General features: G+C 42.9%; 1 long non-coding RNA gene across 1 annotated transcript; it reads right to left on the bottom strand.

The window, feature by feature from the left end:
* Nucleotides 1-1,013: 1,013 nt before the first annotated feature.
* On the bottom strand, nt 1,014-21,766 carry LOC126088107 (uncharacterized). Its single transcript, XR_007519943.1, has 3 exons — nt 21,625-21,766; nt 10,012-10,102; nt 1,014-1,204 (listed from the first exon to the last, which is right to left on the bottom strand). It is a non-coding gene; the product is annotated as an uncharacterized LOC126088107 (long non-coding RNA).
* Nucleotides 21,767-23,261: the final 1,495 nt, after the last annotated feature.

A 23,261-nucleotide genomic window follows, 5' to 3' on the forward strand; every position in this document is an offset into this window, starting at 1 on the left:
TTTGCAAGACAACAAATCTGCAGGAACAGTTCGACGACGTTTGCAGCAGCATGGACTGTCAGCTCGGAGACCATGGCTGCGGTTACCTTTGACGCTGCATCACAGACAGGAGCGCCTGCGATGGTGTACTCAACGACGAACCGGGTGCACGAATGGCCAAACGTCCTTTTTTTTCCAATGAATCCAGGTTCTGTTTACAGCATCATGATGGTCGCATCCGTGTTTGGCGACATCGGGGTGAACGCACATTGGTAGTGTGTATTCGTCATCGCCATACTGGCGTATCACCCGGCGTGATGGTATGGGGTGCAATTGGTTACACGTCTCGTTCACCTCTTGTTTGCATTGACGGTACTTTGAACAGTGGACGTTACATTTCAGACGTGTTACGACCCGTGGCTCAACCCTTCATTCGATCCCTGCGAAACCCTACATTTCAGCAGGATAATGCACGACCGCATGTTTCAGGTCCTGTACGGTTCTTTCTGGATACAGAAAATGTTCGATTTCTGCCCTGGCCAGCACATTCTCCAAATCTCTCACTAACTGAAAACATCTGGTAAATGGTGGCCGAGCAACTGGCTCGTCACAACACGCCAGTCACTACTCTTGATGAATTGCGGTATGGGCAGCTGTACCTGTACACGCCATCCAACTGTACACGCCATCCAAGCTCTGTTTGACTCAATGCCCAGGCGTATCAAGGCCGTTATTTACGGCCAGAGGTGGTTGTTCTAGGTGCTGATTTTTCAGGATCTATACACCCATATTGCGTGAAAATGTAATTACATGTCAGTTCTAGCATAATATATTTGTCCAATGAATACCCGTTTATCATCTGCATTTCTTCTTCGTATAGCAATTTTAATGGCCAGTAGTGTATTATATGCTGACCTTACGAGACACTAAACAAATCTCATTTCTTTGTCATAGAACATTCATTTAACACAGATTATTTTGCCTTTGTAAGCGGACACTTACTAAGGGGAGCAACCATAGGAAAACGTGACATGTTAATACAACATTAATAGCAGTTTATTTAACACACAGATGAGTTACAAAAATGTTTCGGTTAGGCAGGCGTGCGACCGCTAGTCTTGACGCACGAGGGAACGTCGCAGCACGGCGCCTTGACACACACCACCTGCTCTGGCACGCAGCGCTCTCCTTTGGCGCAGGGCGACGACCTGCATGGATCCGGACACTGCAACAGAGACGTGGGATATTTTGAGAATGGAGCTTCGGACGTGACCAATTTAGGAGCAATTTCAGTTTCCAGAATTCTGTGTTATTAATTAAATAAGGCTTGAATTCCAATTAACCTTTGTGGTATTAGCAACCATGGTCACTGAATTGTCAGTTTACATCGAATTTCCAAGATACAGCCATTGACTATTGAGTGTAAACTGTTACATCCCTGAAGGGATAGCGACAAAATATCTGATAAACTACTAATTATGCTAGTAAACGATCGAAGTTTGTGGCTAATATTGCATCTTTCTAAATGTATTTATCGGCTTTGAAAGTCATGAAGATCATGTGGTACCCTTACATTCTGACCCCATGAAATCTTCTATTGTGCTTTTTCAATCAAGTTGTCTTTGTTCCCGTCATCGCAGCTTTGATTCTAAGGTGCTGAGGTACGCGAGCAAAGAGTCGTACATGGCGAAGGCTCTACGATTCATTGCACAATTCCAAGCTTTCGTAGTATTTCCGACATTTCTGGGGTCTTCCCTCTTGTTCAGTCACCTGTATCTCGCAAAGGAGCAGAAATGTTCCTCAAAACTGTACAGTCAGTACCTTTTGGTACTCAGATTCTCAGTTCCAAATAACACAAACGAAACTACACTGACAGAAACGGAAAGAACACCGAAGGCTACCAAAGTGATACTTACATCCCTGTGGAACATGTTGATTAGAAGTTCATCATTTAGCGAGTTTATTTTCAGCACATTAAAAGTCATTCCTACAGATGAAGAACGAGGAGAGGACAAAAAGGCTATTGTGTGTATCTAACGTGTCTATAACACATGGCGAGGAAGTAATTAATAGTGTGGAAGGGGAATTCCAAGTGACAAAGTAACGTATATAACAAAAAACTTTGTCCTGGAACACAAAACTAAGACACTGTCAAATACTGAGAAGGCCTGAAACACTGTACGCAGCAGAAACATTTCGGCGAAGAAGATCTGGGGATCTTGAAAAACTGGAAAAAGTTGAAAGAAGAAGTACAAGGAAAATACTGGAGCCTAGAAGTAACAGTAATATCTAATATAAATTAAGATAAAACAGGAGTTGTATTTGAAAATGGAAAAGCTAATTCATGTAATGAGGAAAAGAAGACTACAGTTCTATGGACACATATAACGAATGAATAATAAGTTACTAAACAGTTACAATTTCACATGGTTCATCCAAATTGACAAAGATATGAAAAACACAGAAACTAAACTGGACACGATAGATAACGGAATGCTTTTTAGAGAAGTAACACAAGAGGCAGGGTTTCACGAAAGAAAGACGTCTGAAAAAGAAAGAAAGTGAACCCAGGAAGAAAAGGATGAGGCTGGATTTCACGACAGAAAGACGTCTGAAAAAGGAAGAAAGTGGAGCCAGGAAGCAAAGGAACGAAAGATGAAGAAAGTCTGGCAGCAACGAAAAATAAACACAAGGAAGCGAAACCAAAATTGATTTAACGTACCCTCCAAAAGGGTTATTAGAATAAATAAATAAATAAATAGTGTGGAAACTTCAGAAATCTTAGATCTACATATTGTTGATGATTTAACTGGACAAAGCAAATTTTGAAATTCCTAAAACAATTTAGCTCAGCTGAATTTCCACGTAGAATCACTGCAAAACTTGGGGAAGCGACAAATCAGTGAGCTGACGCATTTTGTATATTTTCATTTAATAACGACATACAGAATAGTGATGATGATGATGTTTGGTTTGGGGGGTGCTCAACTGCGTGGTTATCAGCGCCCGTACAATTACCCAATCTTTGCTCAGTCCAATTTCGCCACTTTCCTGGATGATGATGAAATGATGAGGACAACACAAACACCCAGTCATCTCGAGACAGGTGAAAATCCCTGACCCCGCCGGGAATCGAACCCGGGACCCCGTGCTTGGGAAGCGAGAACGCTACCGCGAGACCACGAGCGGCGGACGTTATTATACAGAATAGTGTTCTGAGGTAACTCGTCTTTAAGAAAGAAAATCTTGATTGCTGAAAAACATGCTATAAGGATAATATGTCGTGCTCGCCACCTATCATCTTGTAGACATCTGTTGAAGGAATTGGGCGCTCTGACTATTGCTCATAGTACATTTATTCACTCAAGAAGCTTGTTGCAAATAATCCACAACAGTTCTAAAAGGAACATCAATGTATACAAGTACAATACCAGAAGGAAAAATGACATTCATTATTCCACATAAAAATCGTCTTAAGCACAAAAAAAGGTTCAAATGGCTCTGAGTACTATGGGACTTAACATCTGAGGTCATCAGAACTTAGACCTACTTAAACCTAACTAACCTAAAGACATCACACACATCCATGCCCGAGGCAGGATTCGAACCTGCGACTGTAGCAATCACGCGGTTCCGGACTGAAGCGCCTAGAACCGCTCAGCCACCTTAGCCGGTAAGCACAAAAAGCCATGCATGATGCTGCGGCTCAAATTTTTAATGACTTACCTAGCTATATAAAATGTCTGTGAAGAGGACGTGCTACAGACGCGAAATTTAACCGACAGGAAGAAGATGCTGCGATATGCAAATTATTAGCTTTTCAGAGCACTCACACAAGGTTGGCGCCGGTGGCGACACCTACAACGTGCTGATATAAGGGATGTTTCCAACCGATTTCTCATACACAAACAGCAGGTGACCGGCGTTGCCTGGTCAAACGTTGTTGTGATGCCTCGTGTAAAGAGGAGAAATGCGTACCATCACGTTGCCGACTTTGATAAAGGTCGGATTGTAGCCTATCGCGATTGCGGTTCATAGTATCGCGACACTGCTGCTCGCGTTGGTCGAGATCCAATGACTGTTAGTAGAATATGGAATCGGTGGCTTCAGGAGGGTAATATGGAACGCCGTGCTGGATCCCAACGGCCTCGTATCACTAGCAGTCGAGATGACAGGCATCTTATCCGCATGGCTGTAACGGATCGTGCAGCCACGTCTCGATCCCTGAGTCAACAGATGAGGACGTTTGCAAGACAACAACCATCTGCACGGACAGTTCGACGACGTTTGCAGCAGTATGGACTATCAGCTCGGAGACCATGGCTGCGGTTACCTTTGACGCTGCATCACAGACAGTAGCGCCTGCGATTGTGTACTCAACGACGAAGGATATTTGCTATCGTGATCCACCGACAACGCCTGACAACATGCGTCAGCGAATTGTCAATGCATGTGCGAACATAACGGAAGAAGAACTACTCGCTGTTGAGAGGAATATCCTTCAACTTTCCGCACAGAAAGAAATTCTGGGACGTCAGATCCGGTGAACGTGCGGGTCATGGTATGGTGCTTCGACGACCAATCCACCTGTCATGAAATATGCTATTCAATACCGCTTCAATCGCACGCGAGCTATGTGCCGGACATCCATCATGTTGGAAGTACATCGCCATTCTGTCATGCAGTGAAACATTTTGTAGTAACATTTGCCAAATGCATTGAGGTTGACGGACATCAGTTTGAGCATTTATTGCATTAATGTGGTATTTACAGGTAATCACGCTGTAAGAGCATGCGTTCTCAGAAATGATAAGTTCACAAAGGTACATGTATCACACTGGAACAACCGAAATAAAATGTTCAAACGTATCTACGTTCTGTATTTTAATTTAAAAAACCTACCTGTTGCCAACTGTTCGTCTACAATTGTGAGCCATATGTTTGTGTCTATTACAGCGCCAACTATCACAAAGCGAAAAAAGTGGTCCAACTAAAACATTCATATTTCTTTACGTACTACACGAATATGTAATAAAAAATGGGGGTTCCTATTTAAAAAAAAACGCAGTTGATATCCGTTTGACCAATGGCAGCGTCATCTAGCGGGCCAACCATAGCGCCATCTGGTTTACCTCTTCAAGCTCGACAAGTTTCGTTCTTTGTAGTTCTTTCGTTTGACGCTTATTTCGTGAGATATTTGGCTCGGTCACGATCAATGGAGCGCCCTGTGTGGAATACATTGAGAGTAATCGCAAAATGTGAGAGAATTTCATCCTATGGATGTAAGTACACTCTCGTTTAAAGCAAGTAACGATGTAATAATGAAACTGCTGATATCAAAGAGGAATCAAGTAAGAGTTGAACTCATCTCTAACAATCTAGTTCACTCATGTCATCATTATCACTGAAATAGAATGATCTGTATCTACACACATGATACATAGTCGGGGAATTACCCACAATAGCGATACGGATATAAATGATGACGACATAGTAATTACTATTGATAAGCATCAGTTCATTGCTCAATTGGTACATCTCGAGTTTAATTCATAAATGATTTAAATTCGTCGCAATGTGAGTTCTGCCCTTATCGGTTAACAGATCGTTTGTAATAATTTACTGCAATAACTGCCAAGATTAAACCATCTACTTTTATATTGATTATCTCTTTTCTGTTGGGAGTTTTCTATGTGGTATTTTATGTAGTTTCGTTGGGTCCATGAAGAGTCAGGGTAGCAGAGAGGGCCAGGGCAGCGACTCGCTGTTTTGACACCCTGGCAGTTTTGACTCGGTTTTCAGAGGAGAAAGCGATGGGGCTGAAGTGAAGTGTCCATTCGTCCAGTTACTGTGCAACAACTGAAGCTTTGTTTTGCCCGGGCTCCTAGGAGCCGCACTCTGGCAGTTATGTTCATAATGTGCCGTGTGCAATATGAGGTCCAGGTCTTCATACAAAGAACCTATATAACGTGTTGTAACGAGCATCTGCACTTTTTACCAGCTGTGCTTTCTGGTCAAAAAACGTTTTAAAATAACTTTCTTTTTCACCAAAGAGTCGCCCTCCTGGAATTCTATGGTGGTGGAAGCTGACCATTGATACTGATTTCTGTATTTTGTGAGAAGCAACATAGCTCCCTCGTGTTCAAGAATTCTTTTCTATCTTTGCAAAGTACCTGTACTTCTGACACTCCTATACACCGGGTGAACACACTATTGTCAAAAAAGTTGTAAGAGGTTTCCTCATTGGTTAATCATAAAAAATGTGGGGAAACTGGCGAATTGACTGAATTAAAAAAAAACTTGACTCAAGAGTTGAAATGCAACACAGAATTGTTTAAAAACTGCGTGCATTGGAATTATTCTACAGGTTAATGTTGAAAAACTTTTGCTTAGTGAGGAGTTAGTTATTTGGCTAACGACAGTATCATTGGCCATCATGTGGCAGAGCCTTTTTAATTGGGACATGGGATTTGACCAGACTAGTTGAGAGAGGAGAGAAGTCTGTTTTGGAAGAGGAAACTTGGTCTGCGGATTCTGAAGATAGAACCTTGTCTGTGGAGTCTGGAGAGAACAGATGTTACCACAACTGACAGGTGACGTACTGCAGACGGCACCAGAGCACTGCACTCACAATGTCCACTTTACTGGATGCAGAATATGGTGAGAAACTGTAGCGTTGGTGAGCAGGGTATGAGACTTATTGAATATCTGTAAATGTGTTGTTAGGATGAAGCAGAGTCCGCGAATATTTTGGTTTTCCCAAGCAACTGAAATTTCGTTCATGTCTAGATCAGTGGTTTAATATGCATGTTGTAATTTTTCGTTCTTTTGACACAGTCAGGCAATCACTGCCTGTCCACAGTGGATTTGTTCTTCCATAACTCATTTGTAAGATCCCAGATTTGTCCCACTCGCTTAAATTATCTAGTCTTTGTCGGGTCTTTTAAGTGTTAGATTATGACTAATCTATGTTAGCAGTTGTCAGTTTCTGTTTCCTCTGAATTTTTTTAAGATCGAGTGGATCCTGTGATTATTTCTTGCTCACGTATACTTTAGTGTGAAACATTATCAGAAATAATGGTTAATGTGGACCAGTGTTCCACTTGATAGATGAACCCCCTGTTTATGATGTCTGATGTTTGCTAGGGACAACCGTGTTCTGTTAGTTGTCTATTGCGCTATCGGCTTTTGAAATACACTGAAGCGCCAAAGAAACTGGTATAGGCATGCGTATTCAAATACAGAGACATGTAAACAGGCAGAATACGGTGCTGAGGTCGGACACGCCTATGTAAGACAAAAAGTCTTTGGTACAGTTGTTAGATCGGTTACTGCCGCTACAATGGCAGGTTACCAGATGAGTTTGAAAGTGGTGTTACAGTCGGCGCACGAGGGATGGGACACACCATCTCAGAGGTAGTGAAGTGGGGATCCTCCCGTATGACTATTTCACGAGTGTACCGTGAATATCAGGAATCCGGTAAAACATCGAATCTCCGACATCGCTGCGGCCGGAAAAACATCCTGCAAGAACGGGACCAACGATTACTGAAGAGAATCGTCGAACGTGACAGAAGACCATTCAACGAAACATCACAGATACGGGCTTTCGGAGTCGAAGGCCCACTCGTGTACCTTTGGTGACTGCACGACACAAAGCTTTACGCCTCGCCTGGGCCCGACAACATCGACATTGGGCTGTTGATGATGGAAAGATGTTGCCCGGTCGGACGGGTCTCGTTTCGAGGTGCATAGAGTGGATGGACGTGTACGGGTATGGAGGCAACCTCATGAATCTACAGCCCCTGCATGTTAGCAAGGGGCTGTTCAAGCTGGTGGAGGCTCTGTAATGGTTTGAGTGTGTGCAGTTGGAGTGATATGGGGCCCCTGATACGTCTATATACGACTTTGACAGGTGGGACATACGTAAGCATCCTGTCTGATCACCTGCATCCCTTTATGTCCATTGTCCATTCCGACCAGCTTGGGCAATTCCAGCAGGACAATGCGACACCTCACACGTCCAGAATTTCTACAGAGTGGTTTTCTTAGTTTAAACATTCCCGCTGCCCACCAAACTCCCCAGAGATGAACCTCATTGAGCATATCCGGGATGCCTTGCAACGTGCTGTTCAGAAGAGATCTCCACCCTCTCGTACTCTTACGGATTTATGGAGAGCCCTGAAGGATTCATGGTGTCAGTTCCCTCCAGCACTACTTCAGATATCAGTCGATCCATGCCACGTCATGTTACGACACTTGTGCGTGCTCTTTTGGGGGCCCTATACGATACTAGGCAGGCGTACCAGTTCATTTGGTTTTCAGTGCATATTCAATTTTACTCATATACGATGACTGCCAAATTCCCGCCAACCGATGTAAATATGTCGTGAGTTCAGAACAAATATACTATTTAAGTTATGAATCATGAGTTACAATTTAACTCAAGACGTAAGGAAAAACAGTTTTATAAATCCTTTTTTTTGCATGTTTTATTACGCAAATCCAGATTTCGGCTCGTGCTTAGTCATTACCAACGCACTATTTTTTAATCTGTTGTTCGGGCTCAGTCACAGCTCTTTAAATATGAGTATTATTCAAAGAACTGTGACTGAGCCCGAACAACAGTGAGCTAACATGCATCGAGATTAGAAAATAGTGCACTGATAATGGCTGGGCACTAGCCGATATCTGAATTTGTGTAATAAAACCTGCAAAAAAAGGACGAATGATTGATGCGTTCCATTATTTATAAATCACATAACAGTCGCTGAGTGCACCCACTTTCCTAATGGAAAATAACCTGAAAAACAGATTTTCTTAGTTCTGAAGGTTCACTGGTATTTGTGTCTTGCAACTAACAATTTCACAATGCTTTTCAAAACATTACAGCAATCATTCATCGGCAAAGGGAATAAGCCACTAAGTTATTATTTTCTTAATTACAACTTACATAAGAATTTACTACTGAATCCTAATTAAAAGTGTTTCGTAAAAGATGTGACCTACCTGACGATGAATCATATACAAAAATATTGTCACGTTATTCAAAGGACTCATTGCGCGCAAATCGTTGCAACATAAATAGTGTATTATTTCTTCGTTTCCCTCTACCAATAAGTGAAGGAAGGAATGGCAATTCACACACCATCATACCATCTGCGATTATTCCAATGATATCTGTGCACCACACGATACAGCGCACACATCGCGCATGAAGTTTGGCACACCGGGGCTGGCCCTGCTATAGACGGTCAAAACTATCCACGAATGCTTGTGTGCATTAGTACTGCAACATTGGGTTGCCTGCGTCAGTGCTTAATACGTCCAGTTCGGATGATTGTGGCCAGACAAATTCCGTTACTACCACACGCCGTGTGTACTTCACTCTGTCAGATGCTCAGTGTGCTAATGTGCAACCTTTGTACATCCATAAAACAAAAATATTTGCAAACACGTCCTCTGTTGCTGCTATCTGGCTCTGTAACAAGCTACCCTACAGACTGTTGGGTGCCTTGTTGTTTTTAAGAAGCAGGTGAAGTACTTCTCTCTGTCGGCCTCATAAGTTCCCCAAATGGCTAACGTACATTACCAGTTTCCCTTTTGACAAACATTAAAGCAAATACACCCATATTCTCCCAGTTTGTTTGTTACTTTTTCCAGGTCTCCACTAGTCACTCCACTTTCTGTTCCCCTGCCTACGTGACTTGCTCTTTACCACGTTCTCTTTCTGTCCTTCTACAGCTTCTCTCACATTCATTCCTGCTAGTGTTTATAATTTCAGTCCACTTCCGTGTGATTTGTCTTTATTGTTGTACTTACAATAAACGAATATAAACTGTGTTTTTTTTCCAAATGTTGGATTCTATGTTCGATGTAACTTATAACATGATTTTCATAAAAAAATGTAATAGAAAATGAATGGTTAGATTTACGAGACAGTCAGTGGCCCCCAGTATTTCAAGATTGAAGAAATAACTATTCTGTTCACAACGAAAACAATTTAGACATGAAACAAGGTTTCGTTCTCACCTGCTCATCATCAGCTCCAGTAACTGTTGACAACGCCAGCAGTACAAAGCACAGCTTCAGTAAGATACTCATGATTTCTGGAGAAGCGTTCCTGAAACAAAGATTTTGTCTTCGTTACTTTACACTTTAAAGTACTGAAACAAACATATTAGATATTTAGCTTTTTATCAATCATTAGCAACTGTATTTCTGTTTGTTGAAATAATCAGCAACAACTTGTGCAAAATAAAATTTATTCCTTACCGGTTTCAGGCACCTTGTGCCCTTTTTCAGAGGATTATAAGTGTCGCATTATTTGCGAGCGTCAAAAGTAAGATGTATGGAGCATATTACTGTGAATGCATGTTAGTAGAAATCTAAATAGAAATAAATACAAATCATTTGTAAGTATTTGCCTCTTTGTTACATCAGCAACGAGGAAAGTATGTGGGAGCCGACGGCAGTTTTCACTGCTGCACAGGTTCTTTGCATCGCCGAATGTAATCTTCCAGGAGTCAACGGCCGTGCAGCCTGAAGCTACATTTAACTGCAGTGTCAACTGTTACGCCAGTATAATAAATAAAAACAAAATATTCTATATGACAAAATATGTTCACTTCTGATCTACCCATGATTGCTTTTGTACATTCTCATAAATTAGGTTAATTATGTGGCAGTAGCATGTACGTTGCTCTGTGCAGTAAATATGTTTGATATATTGAAGATAACTTAAATATGTTGGTGGAATGATTTGTTTGATATTACCGTAAATCAAGATATTTTTGAAAATTAGCTACTGAGAAGATACTTCAACGAACTGATAATACTGACGTAAAAAAAATGGTCTTTACGACCCTAAAGTGATACTCTGTGGTTATCTTCGGTTTTTAAACATTAAGACTACTTGAATTTTACACTGAATATTTTCATGTTTCTGAAGGGATAGAAACAGGATGTCGTCTACCAGTGAAAAGTATAGTAATTAACAGTTCCAAAAATGAACATAATGAACGTAAACTTTAAAATGTGAATTAATGGTTGATTGAAAATAATTATTTCGCTTGTCAAAGATCATTGCATACTGCGACATCAGTCATAGGATGACATAAAAAACACAATTAACTGCGCCACTAATAATCGCGATTCGTTGAACCTTTTGATATTTATTTTCGAAAAAGAAAAGTGATGTTGTGACCACAATTTAACCGCAAGAAAGCGATAAAGGGCCTCCTGAGTCGAGACAAAATCTTTGGAAGTTAGTGACGTTGCGTTCTAATGATTTTAGCAATTTCGATAGTACAACGACGATTCCGATATCATGTTCGGGAGTGCATAGTCATTACACTGTTATCCCACACCAGAAGGGTGGTACCACTACACTGTTCATACCCTTTCTTTCCGACTATTCAGACCTTACGCCTCTCTCTTTCCATATCCTCCTCGCCAATGTCCACCTCCCCAATCTCTCAGGCCAACTCCCCATCCATCACCCTGTCTGTCCATCTTCTTCTTTCGCCCTTCTACATCTACCTCTACATCCATACTCCGCAAGCCACCTGACGTTGTGTGGCGGAGGCTACCCTGAGTACCTCTATCGCTTCTCCATTCTATTCCAGTCTCGTATCGTTCGCGGAAAGAAGGATTGTCGGTATGCCTGTGTGTGGGCTCTAATCTCTCTGATTTAATCCTCATGGTCTCTTCGCGAGATATATGTAGGAGAGAGCAATATACTGCTTGACTCCTCGGTGAAGGTACGTTCTCGAAACTTCAACAAAAGCCTAAGCTACTGAGCGTCTCTCCTGCAGAGTCTTACACTGGAGTTTATCTATCATCTCCGTAACGCTTTCGCGAGTACTAAATGATCCTGTAACGAAGCGCGCTGCTCTCCGTTGGATCTTCTCTATCTCTTCTATCAACCCTATCTGGTTTTCGGATTGCATTTCCTTAGGATTCTTCCAATGAATTTCAGTCTGGCATCTGCTTTACCGACGACCAACTTTATATGATCATTCCCTTTTAAATCACTCCTAATGCGTACTCCCAGATAATTTTGGAATTAACTGCTTCCAGTTGCTGACCTGCTATATTGTAGCTAAATGATAAGGGATCTTTCTTTCTATGTATTCGCAGCACATTACACTTGTCTACAGTGCGATTCAATTGCCATTCCCTGCCCCATGCGTCAATTCGCTGCAAATCCTCCTGCATTTCAGTACAATTTTCCATTGTTACAACCTCTCGATATACAACAGCATCATCCGCAAAAAGCCTCAGTGAACTTCCGATGTCATCCACAAGGTCATTTATGTATATTGTGAATAGCAACGGTCCTACGACACTCCCCTGCGGCGCTCCTGAAATCACTCTTACTTCGGAAGACTTCTCTCCATTGAGATGGACATGCTGTGTTCTGTTATCTAGGAACTCTTCAATCCAATCACGCAATTGGTCTGATAGTCCATATGCTCTTACTTTGTTCATTAAACGACTGTGGGGAACTGTATCGAACGCCTTGCGGAAGTCAAGAAACACGCCATCTACTTGGGAACCCGTGTCTATCGCCCTCTGAGTCTCGTGGACGAATAGTGCGAGCTGGGTTTCACACGATCGTCTTTTTCGAAACCCATGCTAATTCCTATAGAGTACATTTCTAGTCTCCAGAAAAGTCATTATACTCGAACATAATACGTGTTCCAAAATTCTACAACTGATCGACGTTAGAGATATAGGTCTATAGTTCTGCACATCTGTTCGACGTCCATTCTCGAAATCGGGGATGACCTGTGCCCTTTTCCAATCCTTTGGAACGCTACGCTCTTCTAGAGACCTACGGTACACCGCTGCAAGAAGGGGGGCAAGTTCCTTCGCGTACTTTGTGTAAAATCGAACTGGTATCCCAACAGGTCCAGCGGCCTTTCCTCTTTTGAGCGATTTTGATTGTTTCTCTATCCCTCTGACGTCTATTTCGATATCTACTGTTTTGTCATGTGTGCGACAATTCTCTGTTCATCTCTTCGTACCCTTGTCTCTATCTCTAAACATCTCCCTCTTCCTCCTCCTCATCCTTCTCCTCCTCCTCCTTCTCCTAACTGTCTCTGTCCATCTCTTCCTGTTCTGCTCTGTATGTCCATCTCCTCTGCCCCATCTCTTTTTGTCCATCTCATCTCCCCCATCTCTGTGTGTCCATTTCCTTCTCCTCCCTGCATCTGCCTCTCTGTCTCGTCCTCCCACGTCTCTCTCTGTCCACCTCATCTTCCCACATCGCTGTCTGTCCGCCTCCTCCTCCCTTTCTCTTTCTGCCTCCTCCTCCTCTATGGGTCTGTCAATCTCCTCCTCTTTATCCCAATCTCTGTCTATGTCCCATCTCTCTCTGTCCAAATCCTCCTTACCCCTCTCATTGCCCATTTTCTTCAATGTCCTTTCCATCTGTCCACCTCCTACTCACACTCTCTCTGTGTCCATCTCCTCCTGCCAACTCTTTGTCCATCTCATTCTCCCCCCTCTCCTCCTGGTTTCAGCAACCTCCCACCTCTATCTGTTCATGTCTTCTCCATACTCTATTTCTGCTTTTCCCCTTCTCTCTACATCCATCCACCCATCCTCCTCCTCCCTCCCCTCGCAACATCTGTCTCCTCCTCACCCCTCTCTCTGCTCAGCCATGCCTATTTCAACATGTAGCCCCAACAACACTTTCTCATACTACCTGTACTGTCAACTGTCATGCAGGGTGGACTAGATGCAAGAATCTAAAAACCCTATTCACCTGTATCTCCACTCCTATAGGAGCTAGGAGATTTCAAACTCACAATGTTGATTTCCGGAGGGCAAATAGCATGTGTAGAATCGGCAACAAAGAAAACCAGAAACAACAGTTCAGGTATACATGCTGACATCGTAGGCACATGATGAAGAAATAGAGAAAGTACATGAAGATATTGGATGGATAGTTCAGAATGTAAATGGAGCTGAAACTCTAATAAACATGGGAGATTGGAACGTAGTTCTAGGGGAAAGAGTAGAAGAAAGGGTGCCAGAGAATACGACTTTGGCCAAAGGAATGAGAGAGGAGGAAGACTAATTCAGTTCCGTAATAAATTTCAGCTAGTAATAGGGAATACTTGGAAAAGGGTGGGAGATATGGGAAGATTCCACTTAGATTACATCGTGGTCAGGCAGAGATTCCGATATCACACGTTGGATTGTAAGGTGTACCCAGGAGCAGATACTGACTCAGACCACAATTTAGTGATGATGAACAGTAGGCTGAAGTTTAAGAGACTAGTCATGAAGAATCAATGCGCAAAAGAAGTGGGAAGTGGAAATACTGAGGAATGCAGACATACACCTGAAGTTCTCTGAGGCTGTAGTTACTGCGCTAACAAACAGCTCAGTAGGCAGTCCGGTTGAAGAGGAATGGACATTTGTATAAAGGGCAATAATAGAAGTGGAAAAGAAGAAATATTGGTACAAGGAAGGCAACTGTGAAGAAACCATGGACAGCCGAAGAAATACTTCAGTAGACTGACTGAAGAAGGAAGTACAAAAATGTTCAGGGAAATTCAGAAATACAGAAATACAAGTCACTGAGGTAAGAAATAAATAAGAAGTGCAGAAGACGCTCAGAATTCGCTAAATGAAAAATGAGAAGAAATCGAAACAGAAATGATTGTCAGACAGATCGACTCAGCATACTGAAAAGTCAACATAACCTTCGTTGAAATTAAAAGGAAGGGTGGTAACGTTAGGAGTGCAATGGAATTCTGCTGTTAAATGCAGATGATAGAGCGGATAGTAGGAATGAGAAAACTGAAGATCTCTGTGAGGGAAGGAATTGTTGATGATGACGTGATAGAAGAAAAAGTAGGAGTCGACCGGGACGAGACAGGAGGTATAGTATTAGTCAGAATTTAAAAGAGCTTTGGAGGACTTAAGATCAAATAAGGCAGAAGGAATGCGTAACATTCCATCAGAATTTTTAAATCATTAGGAGAAGTGGAAACTAAACGACTCTTCATGCTGGCATGTAGAAAGTATGAGACAAACGACGTACCATCAGTCTTTCGGAAAAACATCATCCACATTATTCCAAAGATAGGAACAGCCGACATTAAAGCTCAATTAGCTTAATAGCTTATGCATTCAAGTTTCTGACAACAATAATATACAGAAGAATGGAATAGAAAATTGAGGATCTGCAGTTTGGCTTTAGGAAAGGCAAACACACCAGACAAGCAATTCTCGCGTTGCAGTTGATAATGGAAGCTAGACTCAACTAAAATCAAGACACATTCTCAGAATCCGTCGACATGGAAAAGCTTTCATCAATGTCAAATGGTCCAAGACGTTCGAAATTCTAAGGAAAATAAGGGTAAGCTATAGGGAAAGATGAATAATGTACAATATGTACAAGAATCAAGAGGGGAAAATAAGACTATAAGACCAAGAACGAAGTGCTCAGACTAAAAAGGGAGTAAGACAGGGACGTATTCTTTCGCCCCTACTGTTTATGCATTGAAGAAGCAATGACTGAAGTAAAAGAAGGATTCAAGAGTGGGATTAAAATTCAGAGTGAATAGATATCAACGATAAGATTCGCTGATGACATCGCTATCTCCATTGAAAGAGAGGGAGAATTACCTGATGCGTTGAACGGAATGAACAGTCTAATGGGTACAGAATACAGTTTGAGAGCAAATCGAAGAAAGAGGAAATGACAACAGCGAGAAATTTGATATCAGAATGGGGTTTCGCGAAGTAGACGAGGCAGTGGAATTCTGCTACCTAGGCAGCAAAGTAACTCACCATGGACTAAGCAAGGAGGGTATAAAGAATAGACTAACACTAGCATAAAGGGCATTCCTGGCCAACAGAAGTCTGTTAGTATGAAACATATGCCTTAACACAAGGAAGAAACTCCTGAGAAAGTGCGTTTGGAGCATAGCATTTTATGGGAGTGAAACGTGGACTGTGGGAAAACTGGAACAGAATAGAATCGAAGCATTTCAGATGTGGCGCTACAGAAGAATGTTGATAATTAGGTGAACTGATAAGGCAAGAAATGAAGAGGTTTTTCACAGAATTGATGAGGAAAGGAAAATATGGGGAAAGCTGATAAGAGGAAGGGATAGGATGATAGGATCTGTTAAGACATCTGGAAATCTGTTCCATGGTACTGGAGGGAGCTGTAGAGAGTAAAAACTGTAGAGGAGGACAGAGATTGGAATACAGCCAGAAAATAATTGAGGACATAGGTTGTAAGTGCTACTCTGAGATGGAGAGTTTGACACAGTAGATGAACTTGCGGTGGGCTGCATCAAACCTGTCAGAAGACTGATGTTGAAAAAGTGTACCTAATTTGGTTGCAACGGATCCAGTGGTTTATAAGGAGATGCTGGACATACACAGATACACTTCTTCACATGTCCATTTATATGTATACTAGTGTTTCCCTACAGTTTTGTCCACGTATGCGTTTGACATGTGTATTGAACACACCTGTTCCTCCCCTAACTGTGTCTACCTCTTCCATTGTCTGTCCACCTTACCTTCCCATGTTTATCTATCTCTTCCTCCCCACTCTCTCTGCATCTTCATCTCCCCCTCTCCCTCTCTTTGTCCACTTCCGCCACCCTCTCTGTCCAATCATTTCTTCCTCCCCACTGCCTATGACCATATTCTCCTCCATCTCTAACTTCCCATCTCCAACTCCCCCTCTTCCTTTTTCACCTGTCCCTACCTCTCTACACCTTCCACTTGCCTCAAGCACTTACCTCTCCTCCTCTACCTCTGTCCATTCCCTCCTTGCACTGGCTCTGACCATCACCACCATCTATCCATCTCAACTTGTCCCCATCCACTCCCACTACTGTTCTGACAACTTCTACTCCCACAACAAGCCTTCATGCAGGGCACACAGGACATAAGTGTCTTGAAGATTATTTATTTGGCCCTAATGTACAGGCCACCCTGCAAAGTAGTTTGATTAAGCTGGCTTATATTATTGCAGCGGAAGATGCTTGTCGTGCTGTGCAGCCTTCATGCTGGGCCCTGTAAATCGTTTCTTGCCCCTGGCATGTAGGCTGCCCTGCAAAGTTGGTTGATTTGGCAGGTCGATACTGTTCCCACAGAACATGCCTGGCATGCAGGAAAGCCAATACACCAGAAGCTGGAAAAAAACACGCACCTCTACTCCTATTGGTGTTAGGAGGTCATAAACCCCAGTGTGCTGATACTTGTGAGTCCTGTTGTTTCTGTGCCTAATTCGGTTGAAATCGATTTAGGCATTTGGGAGAAGATCTCAGACGTATACATAAAATGCACATACCGTCTGTGTGTGTGTGTGTGTGTGTGTGTGTGTGTGTGTGTGTGTGTGTATGTGTCTTACAAATAGCTTCGTTCTCTCACAAGTCTATTTCTAGCAGATTGTAAAGTTATTTCTTAGCAAATTTTCTGAGATGATGTTCGGAAGGGATATAAAATATTCTGAACTGATATCTGTTGACAGCCGTAACGACTATCTTGTATATCATATCTGATCACGTATTATACTGGGCTTTTCATACATTTGAACGTCACGAATTCATTAGCTTACACAAATTCGATGTCTACCTTGCTGCATGTTAAAGAACTTAATCTGTTTCATGTGAAATATGCGCCATTTACTTTCATTGTACCTTTCTCAGGGCTGCGATGCAAATGCTTGACTTGCCTCCATTTATCTTTAGTAAGAAATTTTTAGCAGTCCAGGTATGGCGACGCTGAAGCTGATCTTGGAGCCGTGCAATTGCAGAGGTGCGTTATTAGGTAATGTAGGCAATTGATGAGAACTACCTTTGTTCCTCCACAAATGGAGCCTATAGTGCACTTTGAGACAGAGTAGAGTGTGATTTACAGTTCATGTCTAATTCTGTCCATCAGTGAACCAAGTCGTCGAAGCCAGTGAAGTTATTAATGGTTTAGTTCAACGTCTGTGGGCATATTTGAAGGCATGAACTGCGTTCGGCAACCTGTGTGAACACTACGGAATAGTTCCGAAAAGACTGCCATGTTTACGACATACCTATCGGAAAAAGAAGAAAAAAGAAAAAGAAAAAATGGGTACTCAGAGTGGCAGATTCAACGTGCTCTCCGCCCAACCAGTGCAGCACAACCTGTTGAGATGGATGAAGTCACGAGGGAGGAGGTAGGCACTGCATTTATTCCATACACAGGCGCACTCTCGGGGAAAATCGCCCGCATTCTGAAGAAACACCAGGTCGGAACTGTGTTTTGTCCTCCAAATAAAACTTGTGCACTGGTGGGGAGCGCCAAAGATGACCTCGGTTTGAGGAAGGCCGGCGTGTACCAGATTCCGTGTCAATGTGGCAAGTCGTATATTGGTCAGACGATGCGTACCGTCGAGGATCGATGCAGTGAACACCAGAGGCACACTCGACTGATGTATCCGAGCAAGTCGGCGGTCGCTGAACACTGTTTGTCGGAAAATCACGCCATGGAGTATGACCGCACGAGGATTCTGGTACAGACGTCGAGATACTGGGACAGCGTTGTTAGAGAGGCCATCGAAATTCGCACCAATGACGACCTTATAAACCGTGACTGTGGCTATAATCTAAGCAAGGCTTGGGAACCAGCGATTGGGTTCATCAAGAGTAAATCGAGCAAACGTATAGTTGTGACGACCACGGCGGACAGAGCCATCACACCGACGTCATCTCAGACGCCGTCGCAATCTGTTCCACCGCGCGACCGTGGCGCGGGGCGCGGACGGCGGAGGGAGCGCGCCGCGGGCGGAGGGTATTTAAATCGACCGCCGCCGTGACGTTCACAGGAGCTCAGTCCGTCAGTTCACCTGATGATGGCGACACGTATGATCGCCGAAATATTGTGCCCGTTGGACACTATAGACCGGCAGCACACCCGTGGATATTTTGATTATACCTATCAGAAGTTTAGGCTTGGTGCAAAAAGATCGACCCAGTAATTCATGTTGCAGAAATTGCTCAATACACTCCTGTTTGCAGGTCATGCAAACGCCCTTGATATAACTGGTGAAGATTTCCAGAAGTCCAATGCCGATTGCTGCGCAAGTTCAAGTATCTACACCTACGTAACTACATCGCAAGCCACCATGTGGTGTATGGCGGAGAGTACCTTGTGCCACTGCTAGTCATTTCCCTTCCTGTTCCAGCTGCAGACAGAGTAAGGGAGAAAACACTGTCTGTTTGGCTCCATATTATGCCTGATTTCTCTTGTCTTATCTTTTTGTGGTCTTCACGCGAAATGTACGTTGGCAGCAGTAGAAACGTTCTGCAGTCAGCTTGAAATTTGTATCCGAATGAGTGCAGCCACGCTTCACCAGGAAAAAGAGATTTTTAGGATCAACCTATCACTCAAAGACTGTAGCAGACAGTTACAGTGCAGTAAGCCGAGCGAAAGAATCTCTACTGTCTGTCGATGCACTGTCATTGCTTCGTAAGACATCAGTTCGAGCTTGTGCATAGGTTTATGTACATATGTTACTGACACACTAGTGTGAAGTGCTAAGCGGAGCTAAATATTTCCAAGGCCACTTCTAACTCCTCCAGTTCCGCTGAAACGGGTACCCCGCTTGTCACATTCGGACGAACTGACTGGAGAACAAGTGCCTGCCTGGCAATCCGTCCTGTGCAACGCTGTACATGGAATTCCCTGTACTCTTAGTTTGCAGTCCAAGCCTCCTCCCACGCATCTTTTCGCCCAGTGAATCCAAAAAACAGTATTAGCTATTCTTTTTATTTCCCATCTGCAAGGTAATAAAGAAGGCCTTTTGTTCATTTTTGCCAACGAGCATACTTTTGAACAATAAAGTTAACTGCCGTCAAAACTCGCCCAACAATATCTGTGGCCCATGGAATAAGTCCCACCCTGAGGCACTGTGCCAGGCTCCTACTAGTAGATTATTCGATCGCTCTACCAACATTACTGGTAGATTTGACGCTCGACAGATTACGGCGCAACTTGAAAATGAAGTAGCTGACTTATTTATAAGCCTCTGCTGACGATGGAAATTTTTCGCATTGTACAATATTTCGATTCACCACACACAGCACCACTAACTTCGAAAGTTACACAAATAAAGCTATCCAAATGGTTCAAATGGCTCTGAGCACTATGGGACTTAACATCTGAGGTCGTCAGTCCCCTAGAACTCAGAAATACTTAAAAGTAACTAAAGGACATCACACACATCCATGCCCGAGGCAGGACTCGAACATGCTCCCGTAGCAGTCGCGCGGTAATAAAGCTGTTCTGCAGATCAAGTTGATACATGCAGACCTACGAATATAACAGAAACAAAATTTCAGTCACACCAACACATTTCAGTGCTTAGAACACCGTGTATAATACTAAAACGGCGAGAGCCAAGATTCATGAACAGAAAGTGAAGGGAGATAATTTAATACACAACTGCGTAAGGAAAAATTAATTTTCTCTAGATGATAGACGAAACAGTAAATGCGGAAATTGTATGTCTTAGCAATTTTAGTTGCGATTGAAGATTTTTTCTCAAAATATTATGGTATAGTCATGGAAGACGATCACAAGCTGACTGAACAGTATGTGCTTTGATCGTAACAACAAACTCATTACAAAAATGGCATTCCAGCACTGCAGACGTTCAGCATCATAATGTAGCCAGTTCATAAAGACTTAAAAACGGCATAAATTTTAAAAAAGAACCAGTCACCCTACGATGTACAAGTATATTTGTACCGCCAAGCTTAAGATAGCATTCATATAATCTACCTGAATCCGAGGAAAGTCAGATTTTTTCTATATTAGTATTTGCTGCCAAATTATACTGGGCGACTGTACTTGTAATTCCATTATAACTTCGTTCACATCTTGCAGACACTTACCAGAATCTCGTTTGTATTGGACTGGAAGCAGCATTATTTGTTATGTGCCATAGTTTATCATCTGTCTGATTTCTAGGAACTGAGGATACCCAACAGTAACTATTGAGCAAGAAAAGTCACAAACGCTGAGGTTACGTCGTTAGTTCAACATGTTACCAACTACCAACGCTGTATTAGAATTTGGTAAATCACAACAAGGGTACTGGAGTCCTTATCCCAGCACATCTCAAACGATTCATGTTTGGATTGACCTTTTGCCGTCTTTGTCCCGGAATGGATACATTTCACATTCGGTTCCTTGCCAATTTGTCCATCACAACCAGTGGATTGTGGACTTCAATTAAAGCCTGCTGATAGGCAAGGTGGGAGAAACATTTCAAACGCTTATTAATTCACTTTCATAACATACATACTATCTCATTTCTGCTAGTAGTAGGTTTATAAAATATTGATTCTTGCGCTGAATTAGTCGTACTTGACAGAAACTTGAAACTCTTTGTTTGTTTCGGTGTCAGTCAAATGTTGAATCAGTTTCAGATTTACAGTATAGCCATTTGATGTACATGCAACTCTTTGCCCACTAAATCAGGCAAGAATTCTGACGAGATGACCTTCTACAAACAACACACATTCTTCAAGGGAACGACACAGTCAATGCCAGAGCGCACGCATTCACTGTATATTTATCACAAAAATTGTGTCGCCACAACTATCTCCCAATGTCAGTACTTACACAGGCACACACCAACAGGAACCCAGCTCCGCGTCTGGAAGCCGATGGCTGACTGGCAGTGCGTGCTGTCTTATAGGGCTCTTGGCAACTAACGCGTTTACCGGAGGAGGAGAGGCGGGTAATATCACCTTGCCCCCTCCCCACCCGACAAGCCCCAGAACACGTTAAAGGAATGAAATCAAGTTTAATGCGGGGGAATCACCTGATGCACAGACTTCCCGCTAACTCAGCGAAAACAGGTTTCGGCGTTACCAGCTACGCGTGGCTGATACGACAGACCTTGTAAGGAAAGAGGTTGCGTGGTGTCACAGCACCTCATGATAAAGTTTCTGTTGTCTTTTTCCTTTCCTTTGTGCGGCTGCAAACGTCTACGCAGGAAACACCAAGGTCTTCTACGAAGAATGCAGCTATGGACGCGTGCTGCAAACTGAACGAGACTGCTCCTTGTTGGTTGTCACCACAGTCTTAACATAACAGTCGTGACACTCCGTCCCATTTCCGTTACCCCCAGCGATAGCAGCGCCTCGAGCGGCCAGCAAGCAATACTTCTGAATACGATATGGGATGGGTGCGATGCTAACATTTATATTGATTTTTAACACAGTTTTTGGAATAGAGAGTGAACGTAGTGTCATAAAAATCGACAATGACTATAAAATTACAGCACATCTATGATTATTTAGTTTCCTAAGGACCCTAGGAGATACGAACGAAACGGTGCCTTACAGGGCAGTTTATTTACGATTCTCTTGCAACATACAGACATTTCCTGAGTAATGTCCTTTACCTCCAGTAGCAAAATACTTCTGGTACATACCAGAAGACCCAATCTTTTACAAAAAGACGTCGCATATCCATCCAGTTTCGTTCGCTACGTTTTCAGCCAAATCAGTGAATGTGGTCGGTAGGAAACCTATTTGGAATGTAAGAGCTACATTATTTAACGTATCAAATAAGCCACCACAGTTGTTGCTTAAGGGAACAGCACACAGATGTGACAACAAAACGTCAACAGTCATAAAACTATTTCCCAACACAGCAGAAAACAATTCCACAATTGCTGTTAGATCTGAGCCACAAATGGCAAGAATATCAAGCACATTTGCTTTCGAAGCAAACGTAATTACATTTACAAAAATATTCGTCTATTAGAAAGTCAAGTAGGAGTAAGAAAGGGCGAACTATTGAACTCCACAACAATTTTCACTCCCCCCCTCCGCCGATCCCCCCCCCTCCCCCTTGAGCCATGGACCTTGCCGTTGGTGGGGAGGCTTGCGTGCCTCAGCGATACAGATAGCCGTACCGTAGGTGCAACCACAACGGAGGGGTATCTGTTGAGAGGCCAGACAAACGTGTGGTTCCTGGAGAGGGGCAGCAGCCTTTTCAGTGGCTGCACGGGCAAAAGTCTGGATGATTGACTGATCTTGCCTTGTAACATCAACCAAAACGTTCTTGCTGTGCTGGTACTGCGGACTGCTGAAAGCAAGGGGATACTATAGCCGTAGTTTTTCTCGAGGACATACACCTTTACTGTATGGTTAAACGATGATGGCGTCCTCTTGGGTAAAATATTCCGGAGATAAAATAGTCCCCCATTCGGAACTCCGGGTGGGGACTACTCAGGAAGACGTTATCAG

The sequence above is a fragment of the Schistocerca cancellata genome, chromosome 6, assembly GCF_023864275.1.
Source record: "Schistocerca cancellata isolate TAMUIC-IGC-003103 chromosome 6, iqSchCanc2.1, whole genome shotgun sequence".
In the NCBI taxonomy this organism is placed as follows: domain Eukaryota; kingdom Metazoa; phylum Arthropoda; class Insecta; order Orthoptera; family Acrididae; genus Schistocerca; species Schistocerca cancellata.